Genomic DNA, 12,228 nt, shown 5'->3' on the forward strand with positions numbered 1-12,228 from the left:
TACCCGCAAGGCAAGTTCGATGAGTCCGTTAAGGTTGGCGGGTAGATCCAGGGCGTAGATCTCCTTTTGGACGCGATCAGCCAACCCATACAGGAACCTATCCCACTGCGCCTCCTCGCTCCATTGACACTCTGCCGCCAGGGTGCGGAATTCGAAAGAGTAGTCGGAGACGGATCTCTCCCCCTGTCGGAGATCCATCAGCATCCGCGCGGCTTCAGGGAGGGAGGCCGCGCGGATGCTGATGGATCTCCGACAGGGTTAAACACTCTCTTCATTTCTGTGGAGAGTGTCGAGATCGAGGCACAGCAGGGATCTTGATTTTCCCACACCGCCCTCCCCGTCAATAGGGTGAGCACGAATGCCACCTTGCTTTCCTCACTAAAAAATGTACGCGGTTGGAGTGCGAAATGCATTGAGCATTTAGTGAGGAAAGCTCGGCAGAAATTCGGCTCACCACTATAGGCCTCCGGCGGGGGAAAGCGGGGCTCCGGTTGTGGAGCAACAACAGATGGTCCGAGTGAAGCGAAAGGGGCGGGCGGCGTGGGTGGCGTGGCTGGCGCAGTGGGAAGTTGCAGATGTTGCAGACGCTGGGTCAACTCGGACACCTGCCCCACAAGAACACGGATCGCTTGACCGGAATCACTCGTGCTCTTTTCCTGTTTCTCCAGCCGAGAGATGCAGTCCTACAGATAATCCTCCATAGTGGGCTGTGAGGTGGCTGCTGCTTCCATGATTGGTCCGATAGTTCTGTGACGATATGAAATGAGGAAGGAAGCAATTGCAGTGAGATGAGTATTTATTAAGAAGGTAAGTGAACAAACAGTCAATGGTGATGGTGTCTCTCGGCTGGGTGGTGCAGGGGCAAGATGGCTGGAGGTGAAGTGGCGTGAGTCCCGTGGTGATGGTAATCCTGGTGCTGAACACAAGAACACGACGAAATCCAAAACACGAACAATCCACAGGAAGACCAACACAACGAAGACAGGACCAACAACTCCAAAACATCCAGATGAACTATTGGACGGGGAAAGAGAGAATGAGGTGAGTATTTAAAGCCTGAGGTAATGTGAGACACCTGTGCCGGACTGATTGGCAGCTCAGCTGAGCGAGCATGACATCACATGACAAACTCACAGATCACGAGACATGAGAACACGGCGGATGCGTGAACCGTGAAATTTAGTTAGGAACGCTCTACAAAGGTTGGGCTCACCAGCATAGACTTCTGGAGTGGGTAGACGAGGTTCGTGTGAGACACTGCGATTCTCCGGAACGGGAGGGGGAGGCGGTGGTGGGGAGGGCGCAGCGGGTGATCTCAGCACAGCTCGACCAGTCGCCAGCATCTATTCCTCCTGATGATCCATCTGAGCATTGTTTGCTGACAGAATGTCTCCAAGCGTGGGTGCATCCGCTGAATCCATGATGGTCAGATCATTGTCAGGACAGAGAGAGTCAGCATTCATGAGCGTAATGCAAATAAAGCAGTTTATTGAAAAGGCAGATAGATGGTAACAGGTGGTCAGAAGTTGGGTCGAGCGCTGGCACAGGAGGCTGATGACGCAGGATCAGTGGACAACCGAAGGCAGGGGATCCAGAAACGGGACCGCCAGGAACCATAAGACCGTAAGTCCAAGCCGGAAGGAACGGAGAGAAAACACAGGAGACCAGCCGGACGAGACAACACCAAATGATCTGACAACAAAGGACAAACAGAGCAGATCTTAAATAGCAGCGCTAACGAGCCACAGCTGAACTTGATCACCACGTCAGTGAAGCCAGCCACACCCACACTCACACACAGACACGCCAGTGACACACAAACACACACGCACGCAAAAATGAGTCTGTGAACCCATGAACCGTGACAGCTTGTCAATATATCTCCTCTCCTGCTCTGAGACCAGAGTCAATAACAAACTACAGACACTTCAACTACATTCACATTGTGTCATTGTTCTCTACAGGTTGAAGGATTGTGGCGTCACAGATGAAGGTTGTGCTGCTCTCCCTGCTGAAAAAACCAGCATATGCTGGTTAGGTATGTTTTGGTGCTGGGATGCTGGTTTTAGCTGGTATATGCTGGTTTATGCTGGTCCCTTGCTGGTTTTTGCTGGTTTATGCTGGTCATGTTGCTGGTTAATGCTGGTCCTTTGCTGGTTTATGCTGGTCCTTGACCAGCAACATGACCAGCATAAACCAGCAAAGGACCAGCATTAACCAGCTAAGGACCAGCATAAACCAGCTAAAACCAGCATCCCAGCACCAAAACATACCTAACCATCATATGCTGGTTTTTTCAGCAAGGCTGGCTTCAGCTCTAAGATCAAACCCCTCACAAATGAGAGACCTGGATCTGTCTGAGAATAAACTAGGAGAATCAGGAAAGAAGTTACTCTCTGATCTGAAGGATGATCCACATTATTAACTGGAGACATTATACTATTGTGAGTATACTATTAGTCTTTTAAAATGGCAGAGGTTTGGTAAAAGTCCTCATGTGTTTAATTAGAGAATATCAGCTAATAATTCAGTTCCACTTTAGTCTCTGTTCTTCAAACTGTTTAATAAGAGTTTAATTCTGTGATGTGAGAGAGTTATTGATCATGATCAGTGTTTTATTGATATCTCTGGCTGTAATATAAATATAGTGTGTTTTTCTGAACTGGATCTGCTGATGTGATGTGACAGCAGTAATGTCTCATACTCATATGTGACTGTCTGTGTGTTTTATTGTAGGACTCTCAGTATTGAGACGTCAGTCCAGTTTCCTCAGGATCAGCTGATGGTGAATAAGAGACGTCACAGTCACACAATCAACAGACACTGAACACACAGAGACACACAGCATCACACTGTCATGTGTGTCGTGTGTCGTCTCTAGATATTGACTACAATAGACGCTGTAACACTCAATACACACTGCAAACAACTAATGACCAGTGATCAAACTAAAAGCCTTTAATCAACATGGACATGCTGTAAATAAGAGATCTGCTATATGGACAGTTTGTATTACATATTTTTATGATGATTATTAAAGTTTCCACCTAATTCTTCACATTATTTTACTGTATCTGTTTTTTGATTTTACTTCCTACTAGACATGTGCCAGTATAACATGATAATCAATGCACACAATATTGCTGTTGTGGGCACTTCAAAATACAGTGAATAATTATTTAGTGCAAATGATTCACATTTTCTGAATGCATTTTAAGAAAACATTTCCCATCAACTGGTTAAAATACACAACTGTATGCTGCGTCAAGAGGCATGTGGGTTTTTACATCACTTTCTCCTTTCACTAAGCCACATTTATAATTCCACTGACTGACTTTGAATTTGTTCATTAAGTGACCATTTCTGTTACTTACATCTTTATGCCAGTAGGTGGTGACAAATGAATGTATTTTAGATACTTTATTTGTCATAAAGCCTGAAATCAAACCCCATTCCAAATAACCTGGCAATTGATAATTTTGGTCTTACAACATCAAACCAATTAAAGAACAAACACAACAGCTCTGCAAATTAATTAAAAAAAAACTAGCACCTGGGGAGCAATTGGGGGTTTGGTGCCTTGCTTAATGGTACCTAAGGGTGCGGAGTGTAGATTAATGAGAAAAGAAAATGAATTTAAACAATTGTATTAGGCTACAACATAACAAAATTTAAAACATCGAAAAAACACATCTAGTATTTAGATTATTAAAAATATAAACTACTGTACCCTCCACTAATATTGGCACCCTTGGTAAATATAATCAAAGGTGGATGTGAAAATAAATCTGCAAAATTTATCCCTTTGATCTTTCATTAAAAAAAAAAATCACAAAAGTCTAACCTGTCATTGAAGTAAAACAATAGAACCTAGGGGTGAAATCTCATTATAAAATAAATGTTTTTCTCTAGTTCACGTTGACCACTATTATTGGCACCCAATTATTGCAACACCCTTTTCCCAAGATAACAGTTCTGAGTTTTCTCCAACAATGTCTAATGAGTTTGGAGAACAAGGACAAGGGATCAGAGACCATTCCTTCATACAGAATCTCTTTAGATACTCCAGAATCTTCCCAGCTTCATGTTCGTGGTGCTTCTCTTTTTTTTTCTCTCATGCTTTAGGATGATATAGACACACATCCTCTTTTAGGCAGATTTGTAACATTGGGTGATTGGAACTTCTTAAGTATTGCCATGATGGTGGGAATGGGGATTTTCTTTCAGCCACTTTCTATTTTGTGAAGCTCAGTAAACTTGTTTTGCACATCAGAACTACATTATTTGGTTTTACTCCTTGTGATGGACTATTAAGGGAATTTGGCTTTTGTGTTCCTCATATTTATAATCCTGTGGAACAGAATGTCATGGCTGGACAATTTTATACTCCTAGCCTACAAGCAAGCAGATGAATTTAAGTGCTTCCCTCCCACAGAGAATGGTTATGAAGTGTAAACACTCAACTTAAGACTTTGCATGTGTTGCGTTCATATTCTGGCCACATCTGTTTGCCTGCAGCGTTTCCCGCTCTGTTACTGAAATCATCACAACCATATTCAGTTTGTTCTGATTTTGAAATACCCTGTTTGAAAGTTATTTTTTCCTCCTTTTTACCTCTCACTACTGTTTGCCGTTTATGCTTTGGGCGACTCGATAAGTCTGTCTCATCAGATTCTCAGGGAATTCCATTATTTTCCAAACATTTTCCAAACCTTTCATTAGATTTTCATACCATATTTAACATACAGTAGAGCATTTTATTCAGCTTTGTATTTGGTATATAATACAATCATCCTTTTCTCTCTCTTTACTGTAAAAAAGAAAAAGATGAAGAAGAAGAAAGTGTTTAAAATTTGTCATTTGTTATGGCAGTTTTCAATATTTCAAGGCTTCAGGTATCTTTAATGTACATTGCAAAATGGGCTGCACAATATAGGTGGCTCATTGTTACATTGTTCTATATGCTAAGATTAATGTTTTTTTGTGCGCACATTAAAGTCTGTATATTTTTGCAAAGGGTTTGCAAAGGGCATTGAGGCTATGCATCATAAGGTGCTAAGAATATTGTAAGAAAAAACTCAAAATGCTTATTTTAATGCTTGAAATTAATTTTGCATAATGAAAAATGCATATTTAACAATCACTAAACAGCTGCGATGCAAACACACTTCTTTTTCATTAAATTCGTAATATTCTATTATAAAAAACTAAATAGGGCAAAAGTCTGGAAACACAAAAATGTGTTTGTTTTTTTCCCATAATTTTCCAAACCCTGTAGGAACCCTTTGCTCTATTGACGTCATGCGCTCTGTATTTTGAAGAGACTGGAGCTCAAGTTTAATCACTTACTAAAATGTACAGATTTTAATTTTATTTTACTAGATTATTAATGAGAAAACATTATTAACGTAAAACATGTTTGTGTATATAATTAAAAATAAAAAATAAGTCCAAAGTGGTAAATAAGAAAAGCTCACTGTCCTATAGGGTAAATGACGAGCCACAATTGACAATTTTGAATGTAGATCAATCCATCCTCCAAACCACATATCCCTTGTGGAGTTACGGGAATGTTAAAGCCTATCCCAGCATCTCTGGACACCTGAATGTACATAAAAACCTTAAAGGATTAGTTCACTTGCAGAACAAAATGTATAGATAATGTACTCTCCCCCTTGTCATCCAAGATGTTCATGTCTTTCTTTGTTCAGTCGTAAAGAGATTATGTTTTTGAGTTAAACATTTCAGGATTTTTCTCCATTTAGTCGACTTCTATGGTGACCTCAGTTTGAACTTCCGAACAGCCGAGTTCTTATCTAGCGAAACGATTGGTTATTTTCATCCTCAAGTGCGGCAGTGTTTAGGATGCTGTTTAAAGGGATTGAGTGCCTCCGATGGGGAAATCTGAGACCAAGGCAGTGGGAGGATGTCGATTCCCAGGGTGGCTGGCAACACTGGACTGTGAATGGACAGGAGCGTGTGGAAGGAAGTGACAGATCAGGAAATGAATCAGGAGAGATGGAAGTAGGTGGCGGGATGTATGAAAGCTGGGAGCCCTGATGATTGTGTGTAAGGATGGGAAACATCAAGGGAAAGTAATCAAAATGAACATAATCAATAGAAAGAAAGTGGAATGTTCCAAGACTTACAAGAAATTTACAAAAGGAGTCATTACAGGGATTCTGGTAAACATATCGGCTGATGATGTGAAGAAAAACATAACAAATTCTAGAATAAATGAAGTCAGACGTCTAAAAGTGAACAGAAATGGTAATATGCAGGATATAGTCTTTCAGTCATGATCAAGGGAAAGCAGAGATGTGGAAAATGTAGTGGAGAACATGAGTAAGGAAAATGCCAGGAGGGCACAAAGCTGAAGTGTTGTAATTGTGGAGGGGAACACATCTCCGCTTACAGAGGATGTGAGGTTAGTAAGAGGCAGACCGAAGTGAAAAGAAGCAAGGTTGTTCAGGGAATCAGTTATGCAGAATATGCAAAGAAGGTTTCAGAGAATATGACAGTGGCCAAGCAATCAGAAATTAGCAGAAAAGAAATGAATCAAGGAAAGAAATGTCAAGAATGTAATAAACTGAAGGAGCATACTTTGATGGTGAAAAATAATGATTTTGTAATGTTCATGGCAGAAATAATAAATTGTTCTGCACAGACAAAAAGCAGAAATGAAATGATTAAAATAATTGTTAAATCTGCAGAGAAATATCTAGATGTTAAAGGGCTGCAGTGGGAGACCATAAGAGACTCTCTTACTGAAGAGACACAGTCTTCTCATGCATGTGCTGGATCTTCGTAATGTTATTGACCATACTACAGTGGAATGCGAGGAGTCTAATTGCAAACGGCCAAGAGCTTAAGAAATACATCGATATATTAACAGAGAAACCTAATGTAATATGTATTCAGGAAACATGGTTAAAACCACAGTTGGATTTTATAATAAATGGTTATAATATAATTAGAAGAAATAGAGAATATGGCAGAGGAGGAATGGCAACATTTATACAAAATGGGATGAAATATAAGGTAGAACAAATAAATAAAGAATATGAATCAATGATAACTAAGGTATGGACTGAAAGAGGGAGTATAGATATTGTTAAATTTTATAAGCCATGTGAAAAATTAAGTCAAATTATTTTAGAAGCTGTTGTAGGTTCTTTGCATGACAAAGTAGTGTGGTGTGGTGATTTTAATTCCTATAATACATTATGGGGAAGTAATACTACTGATGTGAATGGACAACTAATTGAAGAATTCATTGATGATAATAACTTGGTGTGCATTAATAATGGAGAGGAAACACGATATAACAGTATACAAAACACAGAGACTACACTTGACCCAACATTTGTGTCTTCTGTAATGGCAGGGATCACTACATGGAATATAAACAAGGATACTACAATAGGGAGTGATCATTATCCGGTAGTGACTACGGTTGGTACAGAATTATGCTATGAAAAAGAAAAGAGAAGTCCTAGATGGAAGTTGGAGAAGGCAGATTGGGAAGTCTTTCGAGTAATTTGTGAAAATAGATGTATTACTCTGCAAGAAGAAAACCAGATGGATGTAAATATATTCAACAGTAAGCTAGTTAATGAAATAATTCAGTCGGCTGAACAGACTATACCTAAAACAACAGGAATAAGACATGTAAAGAATGTACCTTGGTGGAATGATGATTGTAAAGCAGCTGTAAAAGTAAGGAATAAAGCATTTAAAAAAATTAAAAAGCAGCATTGATGCTATGATTCAGTACAAAAGAGCCCGGGCAGTAGTAAGGAAAACAATAAAAACACAAAAGCGATAGTAAGTGATAGTACTGGAAGAACAGTACATCTGTCAGATGTATGGAATATGATCAGGAAAATGGGGGATTAGAAGGAACTATGAGTTACCAGTGATTATAGGAACAGACAAAATGGCTGTCACCAATTTAGGTGAGCTGAACTTTTGGTAGAAACATTTAAGAAAATGTATAGTTCAGATAATCTTTCAAAAGAACCAAAGCAGTGTAGGAGTAGCACATTAATGAATTATCTTAACTTGGTACAGAAAGATGAGATGCCAGATAGTTTATTAGACTTGCCTATTAACAGACTACTTCAGGAAGAGACGGAGTGTGTTACAAAATGCTGGCAAAGATGACAGATAATACACTGGAAAAAGTATTACAATTATTTAACCTAGTATGGGAAACTGGTCTCTTCCCTTCAGTACGGAAACAAGCAATAATAGTACCTATTCTTAAACCTGGAAGAAAAAAACATCAGATCCTTCTAGTTATAGGCCTATTGCACTAACTTCTCAATTATGTAAAACAATGGAAAGAATAATCACAGAAAGAATAATCATATTTTTTAGAGAGTAAAAATCTGCTGTCCCCTCATCAGAGTGTATTCCGTAAGGGTCGGAATACAATGACTCTGTATTATGTCTAGAATCAGACATTAGGAAAGCACAGACAAACAAAGCAGTGGTAGCTATCTTCTTTGATGTGGAAAAGGCTTATGATATGCTCGGGAAAGAAGGATTATTAATTAAGTTAAAGTCTTTAGGAACTGGTGCTAGAGCATATAACTGGGTTCAGAACTTTTTATTTGACTGAAAAATACAAGTTAAAGTAGGTGAAAAATACTCTAGAATGCATACAGTAGAGAATGGGACACCACAAGGAAGTGTATGCAGTCCATTATTATGCAACATAATGATTAATGGCAACTTTTCACAAGTTGAACATAACATTGGAAAATCTTTATATGCAGAGGATGGGGCTTTGTGGATTAGAGGTCGCAATATATCATATGTTCATAAAAAATGCAAAATGCAATAGAGGAAGTTGAAAAGTGGGCTAATAAATGGGGGTTTAAATTATCTGTATCAAAAACGCAGGTCATGTTTTTCAAGGCGGCTCTAAAGCAGTGGCGGCTGGTCAATAGAGGGCGCTGGGGCGCCGCCCCCCTTCAAGTTTGCCCCCTTTAACATGTTAACAATAAGGTAAATATATATCGCAAATATTAACGAAATAAAATGATTTAAGATTAGTCATAGTATTCTACTGTTAGCCATATTACCATTTATTGAAAAAAAAAAAATCTAAACTATATTTCTTTCATATGTGTGTGCGGGGCGCCTGACTAATGAGTGTCTATGTAGGTAAACAAAATTTTGAAAAGCATGTGATTTGAGGCTAAGATCTAATTGGCTTGTTTCAAATTGTCCTTGGGGCGCTGCACTTTGCGCCCCGATTCCCTCCCACTTTTATTGAGAGCAAATCAATATTTGTTTTTATATAATTGGCCTTATGTGATTGGACCATTCTCATTTCGCTCAGCAGCAGCTCATCAGTTGATTGACAGGTATTAATCAATATGGAAGCAAGCGCAATTTCTCGAGATGAAAGAAAATTTGGTTTTATCTTTACAAAGATACCCGTTCACAAGACGTTTGGATGAAGAAAAAAAAAAAGAATCAAGGAGCTTGGACCAGATCGATCGTATATGCAAATTCATCAGCAATCAAGCGATCGAGGTCGCGTCTACACTCGGGGCTTTTCCAGCACTTATTATGGCAAACGGGCTTGGCTGGCTGGTTGTAATGTAAGTCGTGCCTTTTATTGTTTTCCGTGTTTGCTGTTACAAAGTCCTGGCACCGAAACGTTGTGGACAATGACAGGGGTTCGCGATTTAAAACATCTTTCTGAAAAGTGCAAGCGGCATGAAAGTAGCCGAAGCCATCTTGACAACGCTATGAGGCTCCAAATTTTTGGGAAACTCAGCATTGCCCAACAGCTAGATGAAGGCTACAGGATTGACATTAGAAGGCACAATGAAGAGGTCACAAAAAATAGACACATCCTGTCTAGAATAACACAGGTCCTTCTCAAAAAATTAGCATATTGTGATAAAGTTCATTATTTTCTGTAATGTACTGATAAACATTAGACTTTCATATATTTTAGATTCATTACACACAACTGATAGCCTGGAAAAATCCAGACCCTAATCTATTAAGATTAAGGGTCTGGGATCGAGCAATAAAAACTGCCTAACTCGAGGGGCGGCACCAAGCATGCATTTGAAACTCTAACTGCACGCAATTGGATAACGGACTGACAAATGGACTGAGTCTGGAGTAGAAACATCCAGAGCCACCGTGTACAGGCGCCAGGTCAAGCCACTTTTGAACCAGAAACAGCGGCAGAAGCGCCTGACCTGGGCTACAGAGAAGCAGCACTAGACTGTAGGGCTGCAACTAACGATTATTTTAATAATCGATTAATCTGTCGATTATTTTTTCGATTAATCGATGAATCGGATAAAAAAAAAAACCAAGGGATTTACAACCCTTTATTCAAAAACAGAACTAAAATCTTTAGAAAGTGCACGAACATGTTGCTCCTTGAACTGTTATAATAATAATAATAAAATAAAAATGGACTAACACAAAAAACATACACATGTTTGCTTTACATCTGCCAAATATATAGACTAAATAAACTAAAATTACTATCCGTCAAGACAGCGGCTTGCTGTGGTGTACATGCTGCATTTCCCATCAAGAAGCCTCTCAAATTAAATTCCTCAGTGCGCATTAAAAAAGTCATGTGACTTTGCACGCTGGAACGGGATAACTTGACTAACTTTCTGCTACATTCATTCTGCCATGGCGGTGTTTAGTGTCCTGCCATCAGCAGCGACCAGCTGGAAGAGTTCCGCATTCAAATGCACGCAAAACTGGCCTCAAAGCCCCAGCAAAAGTAATTACCATGAATGTGTCAAGGCAAAAATTAAGAAAATATTCGAATTACTTATTAATAAACTAGTATTTTCTGATTCAGTGTTGCAAAGATGAAATTGACGATCCTGCCATCTGCTCATTAATGCCTAATGCATCTTTATGGATTAGCTAATGAAAGAGTTTTGTTTTCGATTTTAATTATTTCGTTTTATAGTAAAATAATAATTTAAAGCTTTCTATAGATATTGTGTTTGTGAGGCAATTACCTGGGTTTCGGTTAATTATTGTGAAGCGCTCCTGTTTAAACCAAAGATATCAAGCGTATTCTGTTTGTTTTCTTTAAGAGCAAATTTTGTTGATACTGTTAGTACACACAAACTAAGGTAGACCCTTTACAGTTCCGGCCCAGGTGGTAAATTACTCTTACCTTTATGAGCAAAAAAAGAAATTCCACATTGCACTGGCGTCTCCATGCGCTGCAAAGCGCGCTTCTCTCCGCACAAACTTTGGATTTATATTGATTGAATGATTAAACTAATATTGTGATATGTTTTAAGTTTTTTATATCAATGGATTTTAATTTAAATCGCGATGAATTAAGCAGGCTTTTGATCTGTCTGCCGCTGTTTGCTAGGTATAACTTTAAAAAACAAAAACTTGAATTTAACAAACAAAAAGTGTTCCAAATATATCTCTAAATTAACTTTATAAACTAAAGGAACGAAAATAAATGTAATCACTTTGCTATTAAAATCAGCAGCTGTGTAATGAGGAAGAGAAAGAGAAAAAAAGACAGTCGGACTGGAAATTCAGTCGGCCAAAAATTGATGAGCTGTCGGACATTTTTACAAGGAATGTTTGTTTAATAACCTATATAATATTCTTAGGCTACTTTCTTAATTAAATATATTATTTCTTTGATTTATTTTAGCGTTTTTAGGCTGCTTGTTAGCTGACTGAAGTGTAGGCTATATATAAAAAAACAACGTGCCACCGTCACAGCCCTATTCAAAACTGAGACGATTTCACCTCAGCAGAGCTCCTCTTTCTCCTTACGGTTGTGGTATGTTTTCGACACATTATACAGACAGACAGTGTTACAAAAACTATAGAAGTAGTTTTCTCCATCTCCACTATCCAACGACCCGTACAGCAGCTGTTTTGCGATCGAGCATTGGCTGCTGTGAAAGTACGCTAGCCAAAGTAGGTTTAAATATCAAACATGTTTGATATAAATCGGGGCAGCATATATATATAATGTAGAAACGGTGCTTTATGCTCAAATGTTCCAGTTTTGCGCATAAGTTAAATTCGCATTTTTGGATGGAAACACAGCTTATGAGGTGCCGAACTCTGCTGGCATCAGTGCGGGAGAGAGACCGAATGTGTCCACTCCGCTCTGCGCTCAATTTTTTTTAAATATATATAATAACAACCAAATGTCTCTGCGTCGCGCGACACAACGAATCG

The sequence above is a fragment of the Garra rufa genome, chromosome 16 (assembly GCF_049309525.1).
Source record: "Garra rufa chromosome 16, GarRuf1.0, whole genome shotgun sequence".
Classification (NCBI taxonomy): domain Eukaryota; kingdom Metazoa; phylum Chordata; class Actinopteri; order Cypriniformes; family Cyprinidae; genus Garra; species Garra rufa.